Source organism: Sceloporus occidentalis, unplaced genomic scaffold (genome assembly GCF_023333645.1).
Source record: "Sceloporus occidentalis isolate IW3139 unplaced genomic scaffold, rSceOcc1.0.p SCAF_13, whole genome shotgun sequence".
Taxonomy (NCBI): Eukaryota; Metazoa; Chordata; class Lepidosauria; order Squamata; family Phrynosomatidae; genus Sceloporus; species Sceloporus occidentalis.
The window spans coordinates 16,105,313-16,131,923 of record NW_028316993.1 but is presented as its reverse complement, the minus strand read 5'-3'; the positions used below and the strand labels follow the sequence as shown (position 1 = coordinate 16,131,923).

The 26,611-nt window shown below is 42.1% G+C and overlaps 1 protein-coding gene across 2 annotated transcripts in view; it reads right to left on the bottom strand.

The window, feature by feature from the left end:
* The window catches only part of COL8A2 (collagen type VIII alpha 2 chain), a 133,578-nt gene that overhangs the window by 37,180 nt on the left and 69,787 nt on the right, over positions 1 to 26,611 (bottom strand). For both annotated transcript variants that reach the window (XM_089478208.1, XM_089478209.1), the window contains one exon: positions 1,546 to 1,684. The gene's annotated coding sequence lies outside the window, so the exon portion shown is untranslated. The remainder of the gene's footprint in view (positions 1 to 1,545; positions 1,685 to 26,611) is intronic.

Here is a 26,611-nt window from a genome sequence, read left to right as displayed (position 1 = left end):
ATATGATAGGAGAAAAACCATGGCCTCTTCTGTAATGGCACCAAAGCAACAGCACCCTGAAGAAAATCTTCATGTTGAGCAATTGATAACAGAACTGAAAGTTATGTTGTGTCAAAGGACATTGTCAGCATCCTATTTACTAGGGACCTTACCACACGGGGGCTTTTTGAGCGTCAGTTCGCATTGGCCGATTCGTATTCGCGTCATATCGCATCGTTCATCCACACTCACGCTCTCTGAATACGCTTTGCCGATTCGTATTCGCATCATATCGCATCGTTCATCCACACCTAGGTGGCCTTCCGGATCGAGGTCTTGCGCATCGGCCAATGCGTATTCACGCAAAGGGAGGCCAGTGCAGATTGGATCACCACACCAGCCTAATACAATGTGTGTTCGCCGAAGCGCATCGGCAGCTTTGCGCATGCTCTGTGGGGCTCTGAACGGGGTGCAACATTTTTAACTTCCGGGGGTGAAGAATAAGGTCACTGTTTAGCGTGGTATATCGCGAGATTTGCTACCTTTAGCCACTTATGAAAGGGGTATGCACCATCTGTATATGTGTATTCAGAGCTCACAGGTGTGGAACTCCAATGCTATATAACGCGAATACGCATTGGCCAATGCGAACTGACGCTCAAAAAGCCCCCGTGTGGTAAGGTCCTAGGTCTCTACTGCACTCTATGGAACCATTGCCCCTCTCTGGTGGTTTTAGTATCAGTTTGCTGCTTGTGAAGTCAAAGACTTTCATGGCCGGCATCCATAGTTTTCTATGGGTTTTTTGGGCTATATAGCTATGTCCTAGAATAGTTTATTTCTGACGTTTCGCCAGCATTCTCTGAAGATGCCAGCCACAGTTGCTGGTGAAACGTCAGAAACAAACTCTTCTAGAATGTGGTCACATAGCCCCAAAAAACCACCAAATAACTAGGTTTGTTGCTTGCTTAATTGTCTCAAAGCCATTTTCTTGTTACGCTTGCTGGCAGTGATAGTAACAACTATAGTAATAACAGACCTAATAACACCCCCATGTAGTGACCACAGAAAGCAATGGGGCAGTAAGGATAATATCCCATAGATCGATACAGTGTTTGGGGTATTCCAGGCTGAATCTACACCAGGGCTGTATCCCAGCTCCACTGTATAGCTCCACTGCCCTGGTTTGATCCCATTACTTCAACACACCTTTTAAAATCCAAACTGAAATCAATTTGGATAGACGCACAGGACTCCCCATTACATGGACACATAGGCAAAGTCGGTGATTCTACTGTTTGCATGTGTTTGCTGTATCGGTTTTCTGGACATGATGGTAGGGTGTGATTTTAAATGCAGGACAGAGACAGAAAATTGGGAATTGCAAATTACATGCAAATTTTCAGATACTAACATTAAGTCAAACCATCAGTTCACCAAGTCCAGAACCATCCACTGTGAGTGCTGGTGGCGGATTGAACCTTACCGTTGCATACCTTCTATGTGCTCCAGTGATGATCTATAGCCTCTTCTTCATAAAAAGAACAGAAGGTAAGACAATGCTCTTACCTGTAGTCTTGGTGCGGCAAGACCACGCGCAGATGTTTGGCAGAGACCCGAAGTCCAGTTTCACAGCATATTTAATGCTCCCTTTGTAGGTCTGCTAAAGGCCAGTAGATCAAGATCAGAGTCATAGTCCTAGAGGGGTCTGAAAGAAAAGATCATGTTGTAAAACTGAACTTCAGAGCTCCAAGAGGTTTCAGTAATAGGCCAGAAACTCTGTTTTATTTTAATTTCAAGATATTTTTCTTAACTATGCCCCTGAGGTTTTCTTTCAGATTATACTGATAATGCACAATACTAAAACTATTTAATTTATTTATTAAATATGTTGTTGTTGTTCCTAAGCACCAAGGACCAAGCATAGCCCATCTTTCTAACTTGGAATGAACAGTAATGAAAATATCCAGTGCCACATTATGTACAGATCGAATATTTGAAGGTAATGTATTCCGAAGGCATCCTGTTTAGGGATCCCATGTTCTGTGGGTGGAGTGTTATAGCATAATTTCCCTCCTCAAACCACCTCTACCCCTCTCTTTCTCAAACCACCTTAGTAAGAGAGTCATTTTTGACAAACTCAAAAGAACTATTTACCATACAGCAACCCACTTCAGTTATCATCAAATGACAGTGATCAGCTACAAACTATTTCCAGCCATATCTCTTAGTACCTTCAGCTCTTAAGCTGCAATGGGAAGCCCCTGACAGGTATTTATTTATGGGCATAATTTTAATTCCAGCATCTTCCTTCCCTGCATCTTCTGGTGTCTCCTGAAGCGGTACAGGAAAGGGAAGATGGTGGAAACTAAACTATGCTGAGAGACAATCCTGTAGCAGCTTTGGGACTATCTGAATTAAGTCGGTCAGCCTCGGTTAACCTCAGTGACTAGTTCAGTCAATCTCAAAGGTGCTGAAGGGTTCCTTTACAGCTGGCCCTCCACATTTGTACCTTTGACTTTTGCAGATTTGATTATTTGCGGTTTTCAGCCATATGTTCTCTCTAGGAATCTCTAGGTCCTCCAGCGCAACTCTGTCAAAAGTTGACCATAGAGTTGTGCGGGAGAACCTAGAGTTCCTAGTGAAAACACTTCTCTAGGCATCTGTAGTTCCTCCAGCATGATTCTATGATCAGCTTCTGGCAGATGTTGACCACAGAGTTGCATTGGAGGACCTGGAGATTCCTAGAGAAGTATTCTCTCAGGTAAAAAGAATAGTGTTTTCTATTTGTGGTTTTTCCACATTCACAGCGGCCTTTCACCCCTAACCCCAGCAAATGTGGAGGGACTACAGTATATCTTTCTATACTCAGAGAGACAGCTGCATGCAGAAGGAGGCTGCACTTCAAATCCAAGAATCTAGGCAGCATACCTTTACTCAAGCAAATAGCCATGATGGCATCTGAATCCTCTCTCAACTGAAAATGCATCTAAGGAGCTGTTTTAAAGTTGAAGGACTTCCTTTGTTTGCACTTCAAATACCTAAGCACTTTCTCTCTGTGGAGATATATATATATATAATTTTACACAGCCTCGGCTGGAAGTGGTTCTGACTTCATTGTGAGTGACACGATCTCAGCCTCTCTCTGGTAGCTCAGCTCAGCCAAAAAGCTTCCTTGAAGGGCGACCATTGATTTACGATCCCTTCCATTTAAATATCAATCACAGAGATGACAGACAGGGCAGGGCTTCCACTCACTTCGGCGCTTATTATTTTGAAAAGCTGATATATTTGTTCCATGTTGGGAGTGCAGCGATTGCACCGGAAAGTTGGAGAAAATGGACAACTTGTTTAAACAGGGCATTCAAAACAAAGATCAAACCTGGGAAGGGTGTGGGAATGGATGTGTGTTTGCTGCTCAGGCAGGAAAGAAGTCTGAACCCCCCACCGGTCCAAGAGAAATTGAGAATAGCTGTAGTAGTTAAGGGAGACAGATTATGCGGGCTGGTGAGTGAAACAAAGATAGGGGGATATGAAACTACTAGCCAGAAAGAAACTTCTTGGACCACTGTACTGGTAGTTTGAGACTCCAGTCTCACAAGGCAGAAGGTAGACCATGGGAACTCACATCAAGCAAATGATTATTCACAAACGGTTCACAAACAATTCACAAACCATAAGGTTTTAAGGGGCATACAGATCGTACAGCCCAGCATTTTGCCAATGCAAGAAACCTATTGCTGTAGCACACCCCCAAAAGGTGACCATCCAGCTGCTACTTAGAGGTTTATCACACAGGAGGAATTTCTCTTAATTTCAAATGAAAAGAAAGTGAGGCCAGAATGCATTCACGTGAATTTGCTAGTTCAGTGAATTTATGTGAATTTGAATTGCATTTGAACTGACTTCCCATTGCCCCAAAATAGCTTGCCATTGCCTGAAATTGCATGTGATCACCTCTCACGCAATAACGTGAAACCCCATGATCGCGTTCGGACTGACTTCCCATTGCCTGAAATTGCGTGTGGTAGTTATCATGCAATAGCGTTAAACCCCATGATTGCATTCGGATTGCCATTGGATTATGCTTGCAGTTTCCCTTATTTGATTACATTCTTAGCAACTTTTAATTACAATGAAATGTCCATTACTGAATTCTGAGACACTGCTCTCTTTCCTTCTTTTTTTCTCTCTCTTTCCATCTTTCCTCTATCAGTCGCAAAGTAACTCTTTGCCTCCCTGCTTCTTAGAAGTCAGTAAAATAGTGTGTGACTTGTCCAAGGTTTCTGAGTAGGTTTCTGAGGCTATGCAGGGATTCAGTCTTTGGCCTGCTAGAGTCCTATTCCAACATTTAAATCACTACACCATGCTTGGATGGTAGACCTCCGTATGTATGCTGCCTTCACTCCTGTGATAGAAACAAAGTTAGGATGCAAATGTGGACAGTGAATCCCTGCTTGGCCACTGAACCCCACTGGATGAGCTTGGACAAGTCACAGAAGATGGCAATGGCAAACCCCCCACTGAAGAAACGTGCCAAGAAAACTCAATGATAGGGTCACCTTAGGTTTGCCATAAGTTGAAAATGACTGGAAGGCATACATCAACAACAAACACTCAGAATATTGAGCAATAAGAACCACAGGCTTGACCCAGAAGGGCAATTTTTTAAAAAGGTATGAACTGCTACCTAACATGTAGAAAAAAACTTGTAGGTTCGACTCAAAGCCATGGTGCATCCTTTGAAAAGGGTCCCTTTCCAGGAGAAAGGCAGCCTATTAATGAAATGAAACAAAATAAAGATTGAAAAGCAGTTTCATTGCCAGAAATGTCTGAAAGCACCAAATGGTTTCCCCGTGTAACTTTCCACGTGTAAGATTTCAGTTACTGTATATACTCATGTATAAGTCTAGAAATTTAGGTCAAAAAATTGACTCCAAAAACCTGAGTCGACTTATCCACAGGCCATTTGTAAGTACTGTATCTGAACTCTTATTTAAAAGAAGGAACTATCTCTTGGTGAAAAGCAAGAGTATAATCTGTCCTGGAAGCACTGACTCCCTCTACTCTCTCATCCATCCAGCCTTAAGAGTTGGCACAAAGAGTTATGTCTGCTGAAATTTTGTAAGTGCTTTGACATGGTTTTGTTTTGCTTCAACCTTTAGATCCTTTGCTATATGCCCTAAGTTTTACTCTCGACTTACTGTATCCATGGGTCATAGCAAAAGCCATAATTTGGGCCCCAAAACTTGCCCTTGACTTATACACAGGGTCAGTTTATAGTTGAGTATATATGAGTCCCAGTCCTGGGAAAAGAGCGGGATACAAACAAATATAATAAATATAATAAATGAATAAATACAGTAGGTCCAGGAAAGTGACTGTGTTCTGGAAAAAAATGCCATGGAATATCCATCTTTTCTGAGCTGGCACCACATCATAACAGGGTCAAAGATAGTTAGATTTATTTATTTATTGTTCATTTATTCTAGTTATTCGGTATCGTTCAAAACTTCCAGAGCAGCTTGCACCAATTATGGCGTAGGCTTCTTTATGCTCCATTTCTCATCTGTTTGGAACACTGATGCTCATACAAAGAGGAAAAAGGAAGAGATCTGGAAGTAATAATAGCTTCTTCACACATCTTGGCACATAAAGGTGATATGTCCCCAAATATGATCCCATTGTTTGAGCATTGGACTACGACTCTGGAGACCAGGGTTTGAATCCGCACTTGAGCATGGAAACCTACTGGGTGACTTTGGGCAAGTCACAATCTCTCAGCCACAGAAGACGTCAAAGCCAAAACCCTTCTGAAGATGCCAGCCACGGATTCAGGTGAAACATCAGGAATAAACTCTTCTAGAACATGGCCACATAGCCTGAAAAACCCACAAAAAAACTATGAATGCTGACCATGAAAGCCTTTGACTTCGGAAGAAATCTTGCCAAGAAAACCTCTAAGGAGAGGGTCACCTTAGGATCATTGTAATTTGGAAATGACTTGAAGGCACACAAGAACAAATACCCTCCAAAACGGATCGAGGCGGGAGTACAGCAACAAATTTTAAATTACAGTTAGTTAAAACACATTCTCATATCATAAAATCTTTAAAAACTCATCAATAGCCCTATACAGGTACAATATCAACATCTAATTTCAACGTCGAATATAGCAGATACATGAGAACACTGTTATCTCTGGGGCTCTGACGCAAAGACTGGATCTGCTACTTTGAGGAATGCGTGTTGTTGGCCTTTCTGCACTACAAGCATCAAATCCAGGATACATTACAGATTTCTCTGCTCTACTTTTTCTCTAAGTCCAATGCAGAAGTGTAGCTAGATAAAAGAGACAGCAGTTCCAACCCAGGCCCAAAGACAGCACACACATTTCTCCAATCCCTTTCAGCTAAATTCTGTTCCTGAGCAGGTCACTCTTGAGGTTCCTATGGCACCGACTCCCTACTTTGACAGCAGATGCTTTGTGGAAGATGGAAACGAAATTGGAGCAGGGAGGAGGAAATAGCTACATCTCCTTCAAGGAGTTGTAAATGCAGCCATCAATCTTTATTAATTCTGGCACAAGGGGCTTTCTTTTTACTACTTCCTTGGAGGAAACATATTTCCCTACTCTACCATGCATCTCCCCTTTGGCTGCTGCTAAATGCAAGTTTTTCATGGACGTTTGGAAAGCTTGTTTTACACATAGATGATGGATTGCGAACATTATCATCCACTCAGAGCAAGTGTAAACTCACTTTTCAGGGTCCTAAAGTAGCAGACCAGGACTGATCCATGAAGGGATTGAAACTAAGGTAGGATTTTGATCATGCCTATGACCCCTAAGCAGGGTCAGTTCTGGTTAGTACTTGGATGGGAGACTGACAGTGAATACCAGGTCCTGCATGCTATATATTAGACTCTGGTAGAAGGAACTGGCAAAACCACCTCTGAATATTCTTGCCCTAAGAAAATCCTATGAAACTTGAAGGCACATACAGTACTTTACTACACCTCACCACAGTATGGAAGGCTATGAGCAGGTTGCCTCCTCAGTCTGATGCCCAGATACTCTTGAGGGGCCGTTTGAAATTCCCTATTGCTCTCCCTTCTCTGGTATGGCTTGGACAGATCTTTGAGCAGAGAACTGTGTATTACAGTGAGCCTGCGTCATACGTGGGCGCACTTTACATGGCGTTCAGCTTATGCTGAAACCGGTTACCATAAAAGGCAATGGAACATGCACCTGTGGCATGTGCGCCATGCCGTGCCGCATACACAAGCCCCCTTGTTTTAAATGGGGCTTCAGCATCCTGGGGGGGGGGGGACAGAATGGATCTCCCACGTAAGGGAAGGGTGCCCTGTATAAAGTATGGGAGATGATCATTGTAGCAAAACAATTAAGGAAAATGTCTTTTAAAAAATGGTGTTGCCAGGATTTGGTTCTCCATTTACAGTACAATATTTATTGTTGCAAAAGTCAGTCCTGTTCAGTGGTATCTGACGCCTCCTAAGAGTTGGACCACTAGAGGAATAGCTATGGGATCACCAGAAATGGAGCCAGGTACATGTAGTTTGCTACCCAAAATCTTCCCTTGCAAGGTTTATGAATACCTTCCAACCCTCTGGTTGGTGATGGTAGATAGACATTGTCCCATCTTCCCAAACACTCCAGCTATGCCTGGTTTTATTGATTTCATTGGGGGCTACTCCATAGTAAACATGTGGGCCCTCTGTATCCACTGGGGATACCAAAATCTCTAGACGCTCAAGTCCCATTATATACAATGGGCAGTCAAATGGTGTCCCTTATATAAAATGGCAAAATCAAGGTTTACTTTTTGGACTTTTAAAATAGTGTGTTTTCAAACCACAGATGGTTGAATCTATGGATGAAGGGTCTGTGAGTACTGAGGGCTGGCTGTATTTTAGATTGGTATCATAAAGGAGGTGTGCTCTTTTTTGGTCTTCATTGCTGTCTATGCTTTCAGTGGTTTTCGCCCCGCTTTTAACAAGCAACTGTTTTTTGAATATATATATATATATATATATATATATATATATATATATATATCAAGCAATCGTAGCTACCTCAGGCTTGTTTATTTGTTCATTCTGTAAACAGATACATGACTCCCAAATTTTTTATCAATTACACAGCTTGCAGAAGAGCTGACATCATCGCACAATGCTTTGATCTGGTTCACTCAGCTCTGGCAAGAGAATGTCTCGACGTAGCTATTTGGAAAGCGACAACATAGGAACAAATGTTTTGCAGCACTCCAGACAAAACTGGGGCAGAGCAAATGAGGTGCCGACAAAAGGCTCAGTCGCAAAGCAAAACACAACAGAGGTTGTCACTCCCCTCGACGGCAGACGTCGAGCCATAGCCGTGTTAAGTCTGGAAAATCAGATTGCAAAGAGATCTTATGGCACCAAACAAGCTGGTTGCATGAGCTTTCATGCAACTTCTTTCACGTTCCCAGCATCTTTTTTTCCAGTTAGTCTCATAGGTGCTATAAGATCTCTTTGCATACTGATTCCTCTTGATCGTGGGACTTGTAAAAGGCCATTTTTGGGCACAAGTAGCCCTGCTTTGAAAGTTCCAGTTTTAAAAATGTCACCATTATTTTTATTCTTTTTGTCCTTCGTCTTCTGCTGTTTGAGATCTACAAGCCTTTCTTCCCATTTTTGCTGCTATCTCCCCCTCCACCAGTACTTTAAAGATCCATTGAAACATCAGACAGAGAACAGCATTAATAGGAGGGTAAGACTGCCAGGTGCATATTTTGGCCGCCCAAACAATACATGCCAAACCACAGGTATTTTATGAGACGTTTCCTGTTATGAAGATTTTTTTCCTCTGTAGAGATTCTTTGTTACTTCACCCCCCACACCTCCCATTTTTCACTCCCTCGGCTACTTTTCCTCTCCCCCCCTTCCGCTCTCCTCTATGGGGCTTTTTGTCTTACTGAGCTATGTCATGCTACAAAACATCATAGTTTACTTAGCACCACTCAAGTGAGGCCTTTTGCAAATACACAGAAAAGCATATTTCCTTGCAAACATGGTAAAAGCAAGCCTCGTTCAATTCTGAATGTAAAACAAACCAAAATACCCCTCCACAAGCCTCTTGTAATGTTTCAAGGACTCAGATTTATTACGGCACGAGCCTCATCCATCAAGTGTATGAAGTGGACTAAGAAAGGGAGAAATATACGTACAGTAGGTCCTTGTTATCCTGGTCCCAGGATCTCCCATGGATAACAAAATCCATGGGTGCTCAAGTCCCATTAAATATAATGGTATAGCAAAATGGTGTCCTTTATACACTATAACATGGAAAATCAAGGTTTACTACTTGGAATTTGTACCTTTCAAAAATATTTTCAAGCCATGGATGCTTGAATCCGTGGACAAAAAATCAGCGGACAAGGAGGGCCGACTGTATAGACTCAAGAGCTGGGTTAATGTGGAGGGTGATTATCTGATCCAAAGGATTTATATGGCTTGCTATCCGCAGGACGTAATACAGGTATGCCTCAGTTAACCAAGGCTGCATCCACACTGCAGAAATAATCCAGTTTGACATGACTTTAACCTCCACAGAGTGGTACCTATTTATCTACTTGCATTGGCATGCTTTTGAACTGCTAGGCTGGCAGAAGCTGGAACTAGTGATTGGAGCTCACCCCATCATGCGGCACCCGGGTCTCAACCTGCCAATCTGCCGATCCTGCAACCAACAGAGTCAGCGTCTTAACAACTTGTGCCACCGCATCCCTTCTCTCCAACAGAGAAGATGAAGTATCTCACAATACTTCAGCCAGGGGCTGTTGGTTGGCAGCAACAACCCACCTGCACCAGCGGCCACAGAAAATGGACAGTAGAGGTGTCCTGGTTGGAGGAGGTTGGTGGTGGCCGGAGAAGAGTCTTGGGCTGGACAGTGAGTGGCCGCTTCATTGGGTGCTCATCCTCCTCTGAAGTGTCACCCAGTGAGGTCTGAACCCCTCGCACCCCGCTTATGATGCCCCTGACTAGAGGCTTTGTTAAGTGAGATATGCCTGTACTACAAACCCTATTTTTCCCTATCAGAGATTGGACATGTAATTTTTTTGGATGACAACGCTCAGAATCCTTCAGCCAACATGTCCACTGGCCTTACTGGCTGGGGATTCTAAAAACTATGAAATCATTGTGAAGTTGAAGGCTTTCACAGCCGACATCCATAGTTTTTTGTGGGGGGTTTCGAGCCATGTAGCCATGTTCTGGAAGAATTTATTCCTGACGTTTTGCCTGCCTCTGTGTCTTCAGAGATGGAGGCAAAATGTCAGGAATAAATTTTCCCAGAACACGGCCACATAGTTTGGAAAACCCACAAAAAACTAGGAAGTAACTTTTCCAAGCTTCTGCTTCTGTGAACCTGAAGAGGGCACACAGGAGTTTATCAGACAAGCGGAACTGGAAGTATAATCCGATGGCAATCTGAATCCAATCATGGATTTAATGTTATTGCATGATAGACCGCCACATGCAAATTCGGGCGATGGGAAGTCAGTCCGAACGCAATCATGTGGTTTCACGTTATTGCGTGATAGACTGCCACACGCAAATTTGGTCAATAGCATGCTATTTTCAGGCAATGAGGAGCCCGTTCGAATGCAATGCGTATTCACGTAATTGCACGAAACTAGCAACTTTAAGTGAATGCATTTTGGCCCCTCTTTCTTTTCATTTGAATTTAAGAGAAATTCCTCCTGTTTGATAAACTCCGCAGTCTATACACAAGGCTAAACCACACTGCTTTAAAGTTCAGGATCTCTCTCTTTTTGGCACATGCGCTCTAGAAGCACATCAGGACCCTCAAGCACAGGTGAGGGAGGTTTAAACTTTCCTCCCATCTGGTTCTTATTTCAAAATCTGAAACATGTGGAGGATACTAATATGGGGGGCAAGGGGCAGAATTCCACTGACATCCATAGAGATTGTAAAGGTTTTTTTTTCTAGTCCCCATGGTGGTGATGGTACATAAATAAAAATAAAAACCATGTGGCGTGACGGTTTAAACCTTTCCCACCATGATCACTGCTCCCAATCCACTGCTTATTTTAAGTGAAGAAAGACAAGGGTCTTAAACTGAGTGATACTTATTTAGTGTTGCATGTAGTTTAAACCTGTAGTCGCTCACTATTAGTTTATTTTGAAATTGTAAATGTGGCTGCTCTGCCACAGGCTACATTCAAGGCAATGTAATGAAATCTCATGCATGACAAAGTAATAAGGTCAGACTCAGACTCCTTGACGAACATTGTCAGAGCAGGTCAAGATCCACAGCAATGCACAATGAATTCAATATTTGAAAATAATATCTATATCTATATCTATATCTATATCTATATCTATATCTATAGATATAGATATAGATATAGATATATTAAATAAATTATTTGAAAATTCTGCTAGTAGTGTCCAATGGGGCAAAATGGTAGCTGCTTTTCTACTGGACATTTCCCACTTGTAGACTACAGACTCAATCCAGGAGAATAAAAGCTATCGTTTAAATCCCCTTATATCCCCTGTATATGTGTATTCTTTGTGTTTAAGCAGCCTTGCAAAAATAGCATTTTTGTGTGTGTGGAAAAATAGGTTTTCTTTAAAACAAAACTAAAATAGTGCATGCAAAAGACGGAGGAAACATGTTAGCTGGAAACACAAGCAGCACGGCCATTCAAAATCACATTTATTTAAACAAATATCAGGCACTGAGAAATCTGCCCTGAATGATAAAAGACTACATACACACTACAGAAATAAGGCAGTTTGTCGTCACTTTAACTGCCATAGCTCCATGCTAATGGGATTTGTAGTTTTGAGAGATGTGTCGCTTCATTTGTCAGAGTCCTGGTGTCACAATAAACTACAAATCCTAGGATTCCATAGCACTGAGCCATGGCAGCGGTGTCAAATGGCACTATTTCTGCAGTGCAAATGCAGCTGAAATTAAAATGATCATTACAACCAGCAATTTCCCTCCTCAAACCTTTCCTGCATCCAACAAACCTGCTCCAAGTGGATTTTATAGGGCAAAAGAGGGAGGACTGTGTGAAGTCCCGATACCACTGGTATTTTGGATCCAAAGCGCATAGCTGGATCTTGGCCAAAGAGTACCATGGACAAACCAATAGAACATGCAATAAAGAAAGTTTTAAAAGGTTAAGAGTATCCAACCTGGATGGCTTGGCCATTGTGTATTACGTATTATTTGCAAATTGCTTGGTTTGAAGAAAATATTAATTGGTCTGAGAGGGCATCATATATTGCTAAATCTTAGTTTTGCAAACAAATTCAAAGGTTAAATAAGGATCCTTCCGCACAGACACTGAACCACTAGATGGCAGGCGTTAATATCTAGCTGGCTCAGGAGATTGCACTGCAAAGAGGAACAGGACAGGAGAGAGATCAGCAGGGATTCCCCTCTCTACAATAAAGGGATGTAAAATCCAAGGCTTGCCTTCTGTGTTAAGATTTCTCCAATGCACCTTCATGGGCAGATCAAGGCTGCTACTGCGCTTATTTAATACCTTGCCAGATCTCTAGCAAAAGCAACAAAAAAGTTGCCTGGTATCCCTCCAAAAGGTTAATTGACCATGAGAGGCAGAAAAATCAAAGGCTGGTGGGAGGCTAAGCTCCTCTGGACGTCAAACTCACTTTCTTTGCAGGAGAAGATAATTGATTCTGCTAAAGCTACTCCAGCCAACCACTAGAACCCCTTCTTGGAATGGGCAGTGAAGGAGAAAAAAAGGGATCGACAGTTAGAAAGTTGTATGAAACAATCCTCTTAGGGCCAGGTTTTGACCTATAAAGCCCTAAACAGATCACACACACCCCCATATGCCTTATGGTATATTAAATCTGTAAAGCAATTTTTTCCACACAATACGTAGTTAATTCCAAGGCCTTGTTGCAATTTGTGGCGATGGCCACGCGATTGAATGGCTTTACAAAGGGATGTGATAATTCAATCATGTCGAATAAAAGTCAATGAAAGTCTATTAGTCATGATAGCTAAACTGACCCTACACATTCAGAAGCAGTGTCTCTCAGCCTATAGTTACTGCAAAGCAAAGAGCAGGGGCAAGCTCTTGCCTTCTTCTGAATGTTGCTTTGTCCCAAATCAGTAGGGACAGGGCCACTTAATCCCTTGTCATTGCACTTTTCCAACTACTGTATATACTCGACTATAAGTCGACCTCATGTATAAGTCGAGGACAAGTTTTGGAGTCAAAATTATGGATTTTGATATGACCCATGGATAAGCCGAGGATAAAATCTAGGAGCATGTAACAAAGGATCTAAAGCTGTGGTTCTCAACTTCCTAATGCTGCGACTCTTTAATACAGTTCCTCATCTTGTGGTGACTCCCAACCATAAAATTATTTTCTTTGCTACTTCATAACTGTAATTAAAATGTGTGTTTTCCAATGGTTTTAGGTGAACCCTGTGAAAGGGTCATTCGACCCCCAAAGGGGTCGCAACCCACAGGTTGAAAACTACTGATCTAAAGGATGAAGCATAGGAAAACCATGCCAAAGAACGTACAACATTCTAGCAGCCATAACAGTTTGGGCTCAAAACAAAGGCTGTATGGATGAGTGAACAGAGGAGGATCAGTGATTCCAGGACAGATTACATTTTTGCCTTTCACCAGGGGATGGTTGCATTTTTTAAAATAAGAGTTAAAGTACAGTACTTACTTTGACCCATGGATAAGTCAACTCAGGTTTTCTGGGACAATGTTTTGACTAAAATTTCTAGACGTAGACATGAGTATACTTTTAAAATGCCCAGTTTCTCTCTCCTGCTCTCACGTTTCCCCTTTGCTCTCATCTTATTTAAATGACTCCTGAGTTCAAAATGCAAAAATAGTTTGCACTCCATTAAGGAAAGAAAGGGGCAAAATCTTGTCCTGTAGGCTCAGGCCAAAGCAAACTGCTGCAGCCTCTCAGGGCTTATCTGTTCTTCTCCATTAATACCTTTTTCCACCTTGACCAACCACACTCTGCTGTTGCTTGGTCACAGATGTCCCAGGGCTAGTCTACATATGAGTGTATGTTGCGAATCGTTGCAGATTTTTGCACATTCACATCAACGCTTAATCTCCTTCACTTTGCTGTGCAAATTTGTGTCTATTTGCATCTATTCACCTCCCCTCTGCCAAAAATATGCATTCATCTGAATCCAGGTGAGCAGACAGTCACATGTGTGATGATGTGCATTTCTGTGGATTTCCACGGACGCTCTGGTAAAAACCGTGAGGCCCTTTTCTATGAAATTTAAGGAGCTTTTCAGCTCTTTGGAGCACCCTTCCCATTCCCCCTGCCCTGCTTTTGGCTGCTGCATCACTGGGGGCTTGTCTTAACCTAATAAGAAAGGAGGGAAAGTTTGTTTTTGCTGTTGCCACAGTCATTTCAGCAGCAGGAGCAGGAAGACTTGGGCATGGGGCCTATGTGTTGCATGTTGGATATATTTGGAAGCCAACGCCTGTTTAAATAAAAGGAAAGGTGTTATTCTAGGACAGTGGTTTCCAAACTTTGTTTCTACAAGGCTTTTTGACTTCAACTCCCAGGAGCTCCAGCCAGCTTGGTTAACAATCAGGAATTCTGGGAGCTGACATGCCAAACATCCAGAAGATCAAAGTTGGAGGATCACTGTTCTAGGGGATACAGAGATAAGGTTTGCATGTGACGCTTAGCTACATGCTTAGGAGAGAAGAAGTTCATTATCTTATCACACGATGCTAGAAAAGCAGAATTTTAGCAGGATAAAAGCGTCTTTGGACAATACTTAACACACAGGACATTGTGCCCGTCTTGTTGTTGCCTTGCATTGCATCTGCTACTGTAGTGCACCTTTTCATTGATGGGCAAAACCCAACAATAGCCTCTAAATCGTGCTGCTATTCCATTATTGCCTTTGTGTGATAGTTCCCTTCCATTGCAGTTCTGCTTCCCAGGCAGTTATGTGATGTGAGTTGGTGTGATTCTGCTGCTCTCCCTCATCCCCCTTGAAGCCATCATGGATGCTAATACCTTTCCAAAGCTGGCTGTTATGTGTACATTCACACAGAAGCTGGCTTCAGGAGGTGGTTGGCAGCCACAATTGCTCATCCCCATCCTTCTTCTTGTAAAGCAGTGGCTGGGAGTGCGGAAAACAGATTGCATGACCATGGATCACCAAAGTGCTATCATGGAGGAAAGTATGATAAGATATGATGCCAAATAAGTACTGTATGCTTCCATTCTTAAACTAATACAATTGTGATGGCTCAGTAGGCTGATGTGATGAAGTCCTCAGACTCAGAAAATGAGGAAGCAGCCATCCTGAGAATAGCATTTAAGCAAAGGAGGAGGAAATCAGGTAAAACAAGAATGGATGCATCACCTGTTTGTCTCCACTGATTACCCCCATTGGCACATAGTCTTTTGTATGCATGTGTGGTTCTAATCCATTTCCAGCATTGCCTAAGCTAGAGGCATACCCTCCAACATTTCACAGATAAAAACTAGGATTCAAGCAGCCAAGCAAGAACAGTCTGCTCAAGATGGCCAACATTATCAAAGCCAGGAGATACTGCAGCTCTTTACTTTGCCTTAGCCTCCTGGGAAGGAAAGATTCTTCCCCCTCTTTTCTTCTCTCCCCTGCTGAGTCAATTGTGCACAAACTACTTTTGCACTTTGAATTCAATTTGCAGCAATTGAAGGAAGCTGAGGACGAAGGGAGAAGTGGAAAGAGGAGAGAGAAACTGGGACACTTTAAAAGCACTTGTAAATCTGGGAGAGCAAAAGGATTAGCTAAATTGGAGAGGATGTAGAATCTTATGATCTAACTTGCAGAGCTTTCTATGCTCTAATTTGTTCTGTTTCACCAACTCCTCTGCACATCTTGCAAGCTGTTGTTCAAACAGTGGATCTGGAGATGTAAGCGATGTGTTGTGCTGCATTGCAGGCTACTCCCAGAACAGCTTTTCATCCTCTTGGAAGTGGGGCAAGGTCTGGCCAAACCTACACTGGGTGGGTGGTCCGCTATGTGGGTCACGACGCAGAAGCCGGGACTCCTGATCCAACTGCGATATTTTGCTTAAGCCTCTTTCTCTAAACCATGTGTTGATTAATTTCAATTGTGGTTGCATGGAAGGTCATTTTTATGATGTATGGTGGTCTTTATCATTTTTTTTGGTTTTATGATGTTTTCCAGCCGTATAATTATAGAGTATAAAATGGGAGGCTATTTGTGTTGCAACCAGTCCTGGCTTATTGGGGAGGCAGCACAGAAATTTAATTAGTCTGTGTAGCTTTGGGGATTATAACTTTTAAAAAAACAGGGAAATACATGTATATCCAGTTTGTCACTTTTTAGAACATGCAACTATGCCTTTCCAAGCTATTATTGCAAAAGGTCTTTCATCACTTCGGAGACATTATTATTTTGGCAACAGGGCTAATACACTAACATTTGACAGTTTGAAACCGGCATTGGTAAAAGTAATGGTGGCACACCAGCCTGCTGAAGGAACTTCAGAAAGGCCAAGTTTAAAAAATGTTTTCTGCGTCAGAAATGCTTCTCATCTTAAAGTGCTAACGTTTTCAAAATGTCAAACTCTGGAGCAAGCTTGAAAGTTACAGCTTCCTCCAGTCTCTTGGTGCCCAAACTAGGCTGGTTTCAAGATGGCATGATGGTCAAGATGACTGTTGGTGCAGATGGTGTCCCTCACTATGACGTTGTCCTCATGGACCTCACTTGGTTATGAAAAGTGGCTTAGCTTTTCTGGATTTGTCAGCTGCTCCTTTCGGTGGATAGGCAGGACATAGCTGAACGCATCGGGGGAAGAAAGGAGGAAGATGAGACAAGGAAGGCACAAATCATAGAATTATAGAGTAGGAAGAGACTACAAGGGCCATCCAGTCCAACCCCATTCTGACATGCAGGAAATCTCAATCAAAGCATCCCCGACAGATGGCCATCCAGCCTCTGCTTAAAGACCTCCAAGGAAGGAGACTCCACTACACTCCGAGGGAATGTGTTCCACTGTCGAACAGCCCTTACTGTCAGGATGTTCTTCCTAATGTTGGTGGAATCTCTTTTCACATGCACTGAAACACATCTATGGTTCCTGCCACACTGCAGAATTAATAGAGTTCGACACCGCATTAACTGCCCTGGCTCAGTGCAATGAAATTCTGGGATTTGTAGTTTTGTGAGATATTTGGTCTTCTCTGTGAGAGAGCTCTGGTGCCACAACAAACCACAAATCCCAGGGTTCTGTAGGATGGAGCCATGGCAGATGAAATGTCAAATTTTCTCCCTTTCTGGGAGAAAGGTGGTATAGAAATAAACTAAATAAATAAAATAACTAAACGGCAGCAACCTATATCTAAGCCCCAAATTTCTTATTATTGACCTACTTTCAACACCAGCTGTATTGATTTTGTTCTTTTGCAACAGCTTGTTCTGCACTGATTCAGAAGCCAACAGCGTTCTTAAGCATAAAGATCTATTAGGAAAAAATGTGTCTGTTCTATCGTATGCTATCAGCAGTCCAAAAATAAACCTCATCAGCTGATGGATTTGAAAAGGCAATATAAAATGTTTTGGTGTGATTTTTTACACACTGTATTCATGTGTAGAGGGGCAGGAATCGCCCTCTCCACAATTTAATAAGGGCTGGAATCCGAACAGCAGGAATTCCAGCAGCTCAGGCTAGAAACATAATAGTTTTTCAGAGGTCCAGTTCAGACGTAACAGGAAACCATGGTTTCCTGCTACATGGAACAAGCTTGAGGCAAGCGTTACGCTCATTAGGCTTGTAAAGAATCACCCGTTTTCTCATCCTCAGTAAGAAAAGGGGTCAACCTTCACTGAGACGCCCTGCTGAGAAAAGAGCCAACTACGTTCCGGTTTTTAAAAACATTTTGGGACATTTTTTGCCTATGTGCAAAAAAATCTGCTTGTGCAAAAAGTTCTGGCATGCAAAAAAGACCATTGAATTTTTTTTACGAACACTCTCATGATCTCTTCCAGTGGGGTAAGAACATGCAAAAGTCTTCTATAATAGTATTGGAAGGAGCCTCATGGGTCATCTCCTGTTCAATGAACAATCTCCAGCTAAAGCATCCCCAGCAGGCAGCTGTCCAGCCTTTTTCTGAAGACATCTAGAGAAAGACATCCCACCACCTCTCTGGGTAGTTTGTTCCATAGCGGATCCGCTGTCAAGAAGTTAAGAAGTTCCTACTAACGTACAATCGAAATCTACTCTCCTGTAATCTGAAACCATTAGACCTGGTCCTACCCTCTGGAACACCTTCTGTATGGCAGAGCTTGAGGTACTTAAAAGCATCCCTCAATCTTCTCTTCACAAAGCTGAACATGTCCAGCGCCTTCAACCTCTCCTCATATGTTTTGTCCTCCATTCCTCTTATCATTCTTGTTGCCCGTCTCAGAACCTGCTCCAACTTTTCTATATCTTTGTTAAAATGAGATATCCAGAACACAGTTCTCCAGATGAAAGTGGACCGTTACAGAATATAGTAGGAATATTACTTCCTTTGACTTGGAAACTATGCTTCTATGAATCCAGGCTACAAAAGCATTCACCTTTTTTGCTGTAGCATCACACTTCTGGTTCATGTTCAATTTAGGATCAACAATAATCCCAAGGTCTGTTTTTCATGTAGTAGTGCTGTGCCAGGATCCCTCATCCTATACCTGTGCATTTAGGTTTTGTGGCCTAAATGCAGAAGTTTGCATTTGCCTCTATTGAATTTCATTGTGTTAATTCCTACTCAATTAATTCGAGTTCTAGTTGAGAATAAAATATTCTTATGTTAAGAACAAAATAATCAAAAGAGTTACATCCCTATGTCTACACATTCATCCCTCATCCCTCGAATGTGCCCACAAGATATCAGAAGAGTTGGCTTCGGTTTTGAAACAATCCACCAGTCTTTGTGCTGTGTGAACTTCAACAAACCGTGGCTTGTTTAAACTCTAGTTAGTGAGAGCAAATAAGGGCATGAAACAAACCACAATCTGGATATCATGGGGAAAAGTGGCTTAGTCAACGCTGGAAGTTAATATTTCTGATCTTTCCTTCACAAGCACAGTGTGTGAAGCCAAATTTTGCCACAGCCCTGAAGGAGTAGGAAAATAGCAGGTCACCACAATTATCCACTGTATCAGAACCAGGCCAGAAAGCTGAAAATAGTATAAACAGCGCTGTCTGAAATTGGCTCATTCAAGCCTCTTGCACTACTGCTTGTGGTTAGACAATATTCCCAAATGTTTCAAAACACTGCAAGAACAGCAAAATACGAGAACAAGGATAATAGGATAGATATATGAAGACCATGCAGATATCATATCACCCTGAGCCCATCGTACACCAAAATCTTATCTCATTTTAGGAAACAAAGTAGGTTAGTACTTGGATGGGAGACTGCCAGTGAGTCCCAGTGACCTCCAAGTAGGGCTAAGGAGTTTATCACACGAAGGAGTTTGGGAGTTAATAATAATAATAATAATAATAATAATAATTTGTTTTATTTATATACCGCTATTCCAAAGATCCTGTGAATATTCTGGAAAAACCACGTAATTACATGAAACGATTTCACACGACGGCGTATAAAACCTGCCATTAAAGTGGTGACAAAGAAGCATTAACACACATCTTTTTACTTTCAGCATTTCAGCAACAATGCATTTCTGATATCACTTCATTTTGTGCAATTGTGTGTGATAATCATTCGTGCAATTACTCACCATTTTTGCTTTATTTGTGGGATGCTTTAAATGCGCTTTAATCTCTCTTTAATGCCGAAATTAGCCCCAGTGGGATAAACTCCTAAGAGAGATTGTTGCCTGGGAACCTGCAGAGCCACATGGGCCAACGAACACTTCAAGTATTGGACTGAATGACCTAAACGTCTGATTCCAGCTTTCAGTGTTGCTACACTGATCCAGTGTTAGACTAGGACACTGGGAGACCAGGGTTCAAATCCCCATTTGGCTATGGAATCCCATTGGATAACCTTGGGCAAGTCACAGTCTCTTAGCCCAAGAGGATGCAATGGCAAACTTCCTCTCAACAAATCTTGCCAAGAAAACCCGATGATAGGGTCGCCATAGCTCAGAAATAACCTGAAGGCATACAACGACAACAACCACTGCCCTTAGCTCTCTTTAAAATTATATATATATATATATATATATATATATATATATATATATATATTTAGAGTCTCTTTAGACAATACAGTAGGCCCTTGTTATCCGCTGGGGTTTGGTTCCAGGATTGCCTGTGGATAACAAAATCCATGGATGCGCAAGTCCCATTAAATATAACAGCATAGCAAAATGGTGTCCCTTATATAAAATGGCAAAATCAAGGTTTGCAATTTGGAATATATACTTTTAAAATATATATTTTCAATCTGTGGATGCTTGAATCCATGGATAAAACTGTATCACTATCTACTAACTATTTCCTAGTTTAGAATTCAACCCTCCCTTTATGTTAAATCTCCCCAAACCACATTAAGGACAGTAATTTAGCAGGGAAATACACTAGAACATTGAAACTGATTCCAGTAAATAGGAGATCACCCCCTTCATGCATAGTTGGTTAGTCACTCGCATTACACACAATGCATGAAGTCTTACACTGGACTGTGCTGGGACACCTACAAACCTGAGTCTCTGTCCAACTCAGTTCAGTGGACCTGCAGCCTGTTTAACTTGAATAATCATATCTTTAAGCAAAATCCAATTAACCATGGCACTCTGGAACACTGAACTGTAGCTTTTAGCAACTGCTTTCCCCCACACGCCAATGCTTAGCTTCCCCAATGGGATCCTAGCCCCTGGCTTACACCCAGCTTGCTGGAGATGGCATTGCAAACTCAGCTATTTATGGCAATGCGCAGTGCAGTCTGCAGACAGCAAGCCTATTTACTAACCACAACAATTCAGTACATCTCCCTTGGCCGGCTTCATGTCTCAGGCCTTGGGGTTTGGGTCTGAAACGGTATGCTATGAGAGCCTGGATTGACGCTGTCACTTGGATCCTGGTCTTAATCGACAAATAGGCCAGATTGCTTTTCGTTAAAAAAAGGAAAACAAGGTCATTTTAACCAGCAGCATCATTTGTTCTTTTTGGGGTGGGAAAGAAAGATTTTCAAGTGTGACACCAAACTGAGTTCCAAGTGAGAGACAGTGTGGTGTAGTGGTTTGAGCATTGGATTTTGACCCTGGAGACTACTTCTATCACATCATCCCAAAATAACTTTTGTTGGGGTCTTTATCAACCAGAAATGATGTATTGTCATTTTCAGGTTACCAACTGGACAAGAGCAATGACAGGAATGGAAGCAATACAGGGTAGATTCTCAGGGGGATGTCTGGGATTAGGGGGTGTTTTGCACATTTGTAGGGCTTTTTTACTCCCCAAACCATGCAGAATCTTTCTAAAATCATGCAGCACTGGGGAGGGGGGGAGGGAGGCTTTGAACACTGTAAAATGTGGGTCTAGCAGCAGCATGTGGCCTGCAGCCCACATTTGCCCCATCCCTGAAGGACTGATGAGTGCTGAAGTTGATATGGGAAGGCTCTTTTACACAAAGTGTGATCAAACAGTAAAGGGAAACCCAACTCTGTTCACTTTTCAGTGACAGTTATGCAAGTCCTCTTCAGTTCTTAGAATGATTCCTGGTTGGCTAGAACTGACTGACATAGGAGTTTATCACACGAAGGAGATCGGGAGCTTATCTGTTGAATATCCAGGAAAAATTGCATAATTAAGCTAAACGATTTCATCAAAGTGGTCACAAAGAAGCATTAACACACAACTTTTTACTTTCGGGATTTCAGCAATAATGCATTTCCGATATTGCTTTGTTTGCGCATTTGCATGGGATAAACATTCACTCAATTACTTGCCATTTTCGCTTTATCTGTGGCATGCTTTAAATGCGCTTTAATCTCTCTTTAATGCCAAAATTAGCCCCAGTGTGATAAACTCCATAGAAACATTGAGTATGTATGACTGATGCTGGGACATCATTTTATCCCAATGGGCTTCATTTCTCCCTTAAGATGTTAGCATGCACCGACAGTGGGCCCTTGATATCCGCTAGGGTTTGGTTCCAGGACTGCCATGGATAGCAAAATGGCTCAAATCCTATTAAATACAATGGCATAATAGAATGGTATCCTTATATAAAATGGCAAGATCAAGACATGCCTTTTTGAATATATGCTTGACTCCATGGATATAGAGGGCTGACTGTATACCAGACTGACTTCATGTTGTTGTGATACCAGTTTGCCCAGTATGTGGTTCCTGCTTGGTTGGGAACACTGAATGAGGAACTAAACTTGGGAAAAGCCAAAGCAGCAGCAGCAGAGGGAGACTGGGAAGCAGTGGCTGCCAAGAGCCATAAAAGAGTAAAATTACTAGATCTGCGGTGCTTCCAAAAAATCATTATTTTGGGGTGGGGGAGAGAAGAGTCCAAACTCATGCAACATTCCACTAATACCAGTAGAGACCCTTTTTACAGGCTGTATATTGGATTGATGCAGAAATATCTTGTAACATACACAATGCACGTTTTTGAGTACAGTCAGCCCTCGTATTACACAACCTTGTATTACGTGTTTTTCAGTTATACACAACCGAAAAAAATATGTTCCCTCTAGGCATTTTCTAGGTTCTTCAGCATAATACTGTGGTATGGTTCTGCCAGAAATTAACCATAGAGTCACACTGGAGGGCCTAGAAATGCCTTTAGGAATCTTTAGTTCCTCTAGTATGACTCCATGGCCAACTTCCAGCAGAAGCATACCGCAGAATTGTGTCGGAGGAGCTAGAAAATGCCTAGAGAGAACACTTTTTAGTTCATTTCAGGTAAGAAAAATAGGGTTCCTGGTTATACGCAAAAAAAGTATTATGCAAAGGTCCCAAAACGGATTCCTTGCATACCACACAGGCCGACTGTAGTTTGATTTTCTTTCTCTTTTAAAGTTTTGTTTCTTAGCCACTGATACTGACACAGAAATGAATGTAGAACACATTCTTGGATTTGGTGGAGCTGAACAGGATGGGAAGATCTGAAAGTCAGCAAGGGCAGCGCTAGACAAAACATACACATTGTGTTAGCAGCCACCGGTGACAATGCAACCAGGCGAGTTTGCTTGGGGCTGTGTTTCAGCCTTGTTCCAAATCTACAGTTTAAAGCAACAAGACCAGCACAATGAGCTCAGTCAAGGAATAGTGGCATAGTTATGGTTTGGCCTCCTTCTGTCCTTTCCAGGTGCATTTTTCCAGCGTCCTTTGATACAATATATATTACAAATAAACATCATTGTGTTTATCCCCGGACCTCATTAGGATGCACTGTCTGTGCTTCTGGGCCAGGGACTTTATTTTTGGAGTGGGTGTTAAGGACACATTCCTTCAAACGTTATGCTTGGGACGTGCAGCTAAAATGTTTGCCGTTTCCAGACTGAAAATGGAGGAGTTACAATAGCAAGGGAGAAATGGAAAATAAAAAAAGGCTAGGTTGGACTGGACCACGGCCACATGGGCTCAGATTAACAAGGAGTTAGAAATATCTCCAAACAAGGTTTTGCTTGGCCGAAAGCCATGTAGAAAATATACCCCGCGGGTTAGCCAAGTTGGAGTTGCAGTGGCATTCAAGGTGTAACCACAGTGTGCATGCGAGGGAAGTGTAGGTTACTTGCCATACTTCTGTGTTTAACCTGCTACAATATACTGACTCTAAGGGTTATAAAAACAAAGGGGAACCCAGCACTGTTCTATTAAATTCTATGGTAAGATAGGAAGCATTATATAGATTGTGAAGTCGAAGGCTTTCATGGCTGGCATCCATAGTTTTTTTGTGGGATTTTCAGGCTATGTGGCCATGTTCTAGAAGAGTTTATTCCTGACATTTCACCAGCATCTGTGGCTGGCATATTCAGAGAAAGATCCCAGACTTGTGGCATAGGGTTTTCTCCACAAGATTCACCCATAGAGCATTTGCCATTGTCTTCCTCTTATGTTGAGGAAGTGTACCTTGCCACCCAGTGGGTTTCCACTGCAGAGAGGGATTTGAACCCTGGTCCAACACACAACCCCCTACACAATGCTGCACAATATTTAGATTATATCAGTGCTGAATATAATCTTGGCCTTGGTGATAACTACATGATGTGGGGAAAAACTACTTACTTTTTTGAATGGACATACATACTGCACATGCTCATGCACAAACATGTTGCTGCAATGGAGAGGCTGGCTTGGCACACATACCTACCATAAATAAAGAGATATTTTCCTAGGAATAGCAACACACAGCCTTTATACGACATGTCTGAAAATACGCAAAAGGATTCAGATATGTTATCAATCACTGAACCGATAGGTGTGTCAATAGTGTCTGAATTTCCCCATCCCCATTTGACTTTGAAGAGATTCAGTGACAACCAGACTTGTGCGCACACCTCTGCATCTACACATGCATTATAGGAGAGCCCACATGCTGTGGTCCCTAACTGGCACACTACTTCAGCTCTGTAGAGTATCATCCATTTTGTTTTAATGCCAATTGTATCCTAAGTACTCTAACAAAATAAAGAGATGCCACAGTGTTTGCCCACAGATCTGGTAAATTTCATTATGCAAAAGCATTCAACCGTCTCCTTCAGATCTCCAAGTTGCCATATGCCTTCTCACCGGCAATTCCAAACCATATGAGCAACCCATGACCAATCTGGTTGGAATGACAGTTATATATTCCTTCAAAACCACAGGCATTTTGAGGTCCTCGCAAGAGCTGGTTTAGTCTATTTCCACCACAAGACACTTAAAAACATTTTTGAGCCCAAAGTGTTATTTGTGCCTTGTATGAATCTAGACAGAATATGGAAGAGAAACCCATGCCTCTGAGTAAGAAACATTGTGCCAAATCATACCATCCGTTAGCATTATGATAATGAGATTAATAATCTTAGATGGGTTAAGACAACACAACAAATTGCAGTTAATCCAAACTTGAAGTGAAATCTGCCAAACTTGTCCTCTCCTGAAGGAAGAAGAGCAAGCGCATGAGCCTTAGTCTTGCTGTGATTCATTTTTAGAAAATGCAAAACCAAGAGAACACACAGTAGATCCAGTAGCTATAGAGGCCTGCAAGCTTCTCCTACTGTTATCACTGATTAATGATCAGAGACTGGAGAAAAGAGGCTGTTGAAAGTGCAAAAAGGTTTTACATTGAAAAGTGCTCTGCTTTACAGCTGGAAAAGCTGTCGTGTGCGACAAAGTTTTGCAGATCAGTAAGTGAACTATAGTTTGCAGCCTAGGGAGCTATTGCACTGAGGCATAATCTAGAGATATAAAAAGTTGCCTTCTGTTTGTCCACCACGCATAGCACTGGTTACTCTGACAATCCCACACGCTCTTTGGCAGCAAACTCAACAAGAGTTGAGTTGCTACCAGATTCTTATAGAGAAGATGGAGCAGATTCCTATACAGAAGTTGGAGCAGAGAAGGGCAACAGGGATGATAAAAATATCTTGTAGCACCTTTGAGACTAACTAAAGAAAGAAGTTGGTGGCATGAGTTTTCGTAGACTTAAGCCTTCTGAAAGCTCATGCTGCCAACTTCTTTCTTTAGTTAGTCTCCAAGGTGCTACAAGATCTCTCTATGTACTGATTCTACAGACTAACACAGCTATATCTTTGAATTCTGCCTCCAAGGATGATATGGAGAACAAAACGTAGGAAGAAAAGTTGAGGGCGTTCAACTTGAGGAAGAGAAGATGGAGAGGTGACAAGATTGTCCTCTTTAAATACCTCAAGGGCTGTCAGGGAGAGGAGAGGGTAGGCCTGTCTTTGGTGTCCGAAAGGGCAGAACCCGGTCTAAAGGTTTCAAGTACCAGGAAGATAGATAGCGACTGAACGTCAGGAGCAAATTCTTGACTGTAAAAGTGGTTTGGCAATGGAATCAATTGCTGTGAGAAGTGGTGGGGTGTTTTCTCTGGACATCTTTAAAAAGAGGCTGACAGCTACTTGCTGGGATGCTTTAGTTGGGATGCTTTCGATGCTGCAAGAGGTTGGACTCAGTGCCCCATGAGACCCCTTCCAACCCTATGGTTCTGCGATTCTTTGAACTGGAGATGCTGGAGACTGAACATGGAGCCATCTGCATGTAAAGTATGTGATCCGCCACTGTTGGAATACTTAAATAAATCCCATTAGAAGCACTATGGACATGGAGATGTATCGATTGCATCCCAGCCTGATTTACTTCATGTTTTATTCTCCTTCCACCCTCAGCAAAGAACCAGCCTTTCCCAGCACACTTTCAGAAATATGGAAATCCTTTGTGAAGAACAGGGTGATGTCACCAAGTTCCCAAGAGCAATAAAAGCCACTTTGACGTTGAAGCGGAGGCTAATGCTCGTGTGATTAAAGCCCATGTGTTTCTAGTGCATATCAGGTCACACATTAACTGGAAATTGTTTTCACTGTAGCGGTGGATAAGGGTGGGTGAACAGGAGACAAGAATGGTTTTAAT